This window comes from Aedes albopictus, chromosome 3, assembly GCF_035046485.1.
Source record: "Aedes albopictus strain Foshan chromosome 3, AalbF5, whole genome shotgun sequence".
In the NCBI taxonomy this organism is placed as follows: Eukaryota; Metazoa; Arthropoda; class Insecta; order Diptera; family Culicidae; genus Aedes; species Aedes albopictus.
In genome coordinates, this window is record NC_085138.1 from 350,486,799 (window position 1) to 350,491,487 (window position 4,689).

Genomic DNA, 4,689 nt, shown 5'->3' on the forward strand with positions numbered 1-4,689 from the left:
GCCACCCCCCGTATATACTAGAAATTTCTGCAAAGATTAGTCCAGCATTTTCTCCTAGGATTTCTTAGGAGATTCTCGGAATTCTTCTAAGGATTCCTCTAAAAAATTCTGTTGGGATTCCTTCAGGAATTTCTTGCGTGATTATTCAAGACAATCTTTCTGGGATGCTTTCAGAAGTTTCTCCGGTGATTCTTTCAGGAATTCCTTCAGAGATTTTATTCAGATATTCTTCCAGAAATGTCTCATGGAATTCCTTCAGCAGCTCATATTGGCCTTCCTCCGGGAATTGTGGCTAGGATTCCTCAAGCAACTCTTGCTGCGATTCTTGCAGTAATTTCTCTTAGAACTCCTCTAAAAATTCTCAATATAGTACCTTCAGGTAAGGACTGTATCGTTAATTATGAGTACACCTTTGAGGCTCTGTATTAAAAAGACTATGCCTTATTTTATTAACTGCTTTGTGTCTATGTGTTGCTAACGTTGTAAACAAACGATAACCTTCATTAAAAGTTAAAGCTTTTCCTCAAGTGGAACAATGCGAGGGTTTACGGAGGAGAAGCGAAAATCGATTGTGACCAGGCACTGTAAGGAAAAATGATCAAAATTAGCAAAAATTTAATGTATTAGGGTTTTTGTTGTCCAAAATGCATATATGCATAACACACTGAAAGACTTACCCGGACGCGGCAAAAAACAGGTGCGTCCAAGTCAAATTTGAACAGCAAAACTTGCAAAATCGTTGAAGGAAAATAGGAGGTATCCATTAGAGATTACGCAAAAAGTGTGAAACGACTGTTGGTATGGTTCAACGCGCCAAGGAGCGTAACTCCCCGAAGACCTACCCAAACAGAAATGTCCAAAACGCAGTCAAATTCTGGCAGATTATGTGAAAACTCAGGCTTGGAAGCTGTACGACGATGTTTTGAGCAAAAATTGCTTGTGCATATTCATGGATGATGAAACGTATGTCAAATTGGACTACAAGGTACTTCCAGGGGCACGGATTTTCACTGTTAAGCATGGCACGGATGTTACGAATTAGGAGAAAAAAAAATGGGAAAATGTGTTGGTTAGGCAAGCAATTTGTCAATGTGGTATGAAGTCGTCACCTTTCTTCACCGTCCCAGGTATGAACGTCGAAATATACCGGAAGGAATGCCTCCAGAAACATATTCTGCCACTCATCTGAAAGCACAAAGGTCCTACATTACTTTGGCCGGATTTGGCATCCTGCCACTATGCGCGTGACACCTTTGACAGGTATGAAGTAAACAATGTTCAATTTGTGGAAAAGGCAATGAATCCTCTAAATTGCCCGTAAAAAAGGCCCATTGAGAAATAGTTAACTTTGATGAAAGGGAAACTACGGAAAAAGGATAGAGGAGCAGAGGACGTCACAAAATTCAAGAAAAACTGGGTCAACGTATGCAAAACCATCGTCGGAACGGTTGTCCAAAACCTTATGAAGCACGCCAAGAAGAAAGTGCGAGAGGTGGCAAGATCCACGAAAAATTATATATACAATCATGTCATGGGCTTTTCTGATGGTCAATGAACAATGTAATTGAATTTAATTTACAAAATAAATAAAACATTTTGAAATACAGCAATTTTAAGGTGTACTCATAATTAACGATACGGTCCTTATTCTACTAGGGAAGTTCCAGAAATTCTTCCGGAAAATCTCTCTTGGATTTTTCTAAAAATCCCTTCGGTGATTCTTCCAGACATTTCTTCAAGGATTTATCCAGGACTTCCTCCAGAGTTTCTTCCAGAAATTTCACAGAAGATTTCTCCAAGAACTTCTTTTGCCCTTCCTCTTTGAATTCCAGCTGGAGCACTCATCCAGGAATTCCTTCAGAGATTTTATCCAAAGATTCCTCCAGAAATTCCTGCATAAACTCCTTTTGGCCTTCTTTCAAGGATGCCTCAAACAAGTTTTCCTGCGGTTCTACCAGCAATTCCTCCATAAATTCTTACTAGAATACGTCCAGAAATTCTTCTAGTGATTCCTATACGAATTTATCCTAGCATTGTGGCTTAAATTCTTCTGGAAAATCTTCCTGAGATTTCTTCAGAAATTCCTTCTGCGATTCAATCAGGGTCTTCATTATAAATTCTTTCTAAATTCCTTTAACGGTTCTTGCAGGGACTTCTCTAGGTATTCCAAGGATTATTTCTTTGGATTCTCCCAGGCATTTCCTATGTAGTTTCCTCCAGCAATTACTTTTAGGATTTATGCTGAGATTTCTACAATGATACATCCCAGAATCCTGCAAATAATACCTCTTGAGGTTTTTCCTGTGATTTCTTCAGAAGCTCTCCGGTGATTCCTCCAGGAATTTTTAACCAAGGATTCTCTCATAAGCTTCTCATGCTCTTCCTCCAGGAATTTCAGCTGGATTTCTCTAGATATTCCTGCTCTGGTTCTTCCAGCAATTCCTCTTAGGACTCCTCCTGAAATACTTACTGAAATACCTCACGGAATTCTTCTGGGGATTCTTCACGGAATTCTCCAGGGATTCCTCCAAAAACTTGCTGGGATTATTCAAGGCAATCTTCATAGGAGAATTGCTTTCAGTGTTTCTTCCTGGAAATCTTAAAGGATTTTTTTTTCCTGGTATTTCTCCAAATATTTATCACTGGATTCCTCCAGGAACCCCTCTTGACTTTAATCCAGGAGCTCCTCCTGGGATTCCATAAGCGATTGTGTCAGCAATGCCTCCTAGATCTCCTCCAGAAATTCTTATTGTGATACCTGCAGGAATCCCTATAGGGATTTCTTCTGGTATTCTTGCTGGGATTCTTCTAGGCAATTTTCCTTGGATACTTTCAGAAATGCCTTTGATTCTTCCAGGGATTTTTCTTAAGACTCATCCAGGAGATCCTCTAGATATACGAAAAATCTTATAACTAATTACAAGGCACAGATTATAGCTAATTGACAAATTGAGAGATGGGTGGGATTCGAACCCACAACTCCGTGTTCGCTAGACCACAGTATGACCATTTCTTTGCAAGTTTGCACGACATAACACTTATCGTTCTTACAATCATCAAGAAAATATTAAAATTACCGGTTTCGGGCGTGATCTAGTCCATCTACAGGACAATGTCCGACTGACTGCGTTGATTTTCGTACGTTGTGCGTACACGTCTAAAAATGAAGAGTTCATCTCGGGACCCATGCTTTACTTCCCTTCCGAAGGAAGAACTCACATTGTTTTGTAAGTTTGTCGGGAGAGGGATTCGATCTTAGGTCCACGGCGTGATAGTCAAGTGATCTAACCATCACACCAGGCCCTCAACTCCACAACTTCGAAAGTTCTAAGGTAATTTTGATGGAAATTTTTCCAGTAATTTCTTTTGGAATTTGTCGGGAAGTTTTCCGTGAATTTCATAGGATTTTCTTCAAGCAAGCCCAGTTTAGAGCTTCTGAAGCAATAGATATAACTAGAATTAAATCATAAAGAATTGCCAAAGTAATCACGATGGAATTGCCTGAGAAATTTGCAAAACAACTGGAAAAAATGCTAAATTTTTTTTAGAAGAATAGCTATTGAAATTATAAAAAACTAAAGAAATTAAATAAATTAAATTCCAATGAAACTACCACAGAAATTAAAAAAGGGCTAAAAATCTCGCTAATACAGATAAAAAAATCTTTCGAAGTAGTTGCAAAGGTATTCATTACCGGTGGAATTCGTAAAGAAAACATCAAGGCTTTTTTTTTATAATTGGCTAAATGCAATCTCAAAATAAATTGCCGAAATTTATTCTTTAAAAATTTTCACAAACATTCACAAAAAATTTCTAAGAAATCCTCAAAGGAGTTCCTGAATAAAATTTTGAAAGAATTCCAAAGTAATTGTCGTAGTATCATCTCGTTACAGAATTTTTAAAGAACCACCAAAGATTTTTTTTTAATAAATTTTCGAAGGAAATCTTTAAGGAATTTGCCGAATCAATTTCCAAATGAATTACCGAAGAAGTTTCCACAGTAATAATCGAAGTTACCAAAATTTCTAAGGAAATTGCTGATAAAATTCCAAAATAAATTTTCAATGCAAGTAATATCGGGATTGCCGAAGGTATTCCAAAACTATCTGCTGCAGGAATTCCTTAAATAATTACAGAAGAAATTTTCTAAAGAATTTTAATTACAATTATTGGAGCGATTTATAAAAGAATTTCCGAATAAATTTTCAAAGTTATCGCCGATAAAATTTTCAAAAGATGCGTGAAAGGTGTTTAGTGTCAATTTCTAAACATATTAACAAATAAATTCTTAAAGAAATTGCCGAAGGGGATCCAAAGATATTCCCGAAGAAATTTGCCAAATCCAAAGGAATTTCTGAGAGATTTGCAAAATAAGTCTTAATTGAAATAAATTGCAAAACAATTTCTAAAACACAAATTCCATGTATTATACGCAATCAAGTTATAAAGTTTACAAGTACAACGGTTTGGATTTAAAAAAAAACTGTTCTTTAAAATATAGCGCGTTTAAATTTACGTTCTATTTGTTTCCACGACGCAGTATATCATTATACTAAGAAATTGAGGGTGGATCGGTACTTCCTTTTACAAAAAAAAAAGCAAAATAACCTAGAAGCCACTGAAACTGGCACCCCCTAGGCACCCCCTGGGAAAAAATCCTAGATACGCCAATGATGCACCTCCAAGGAA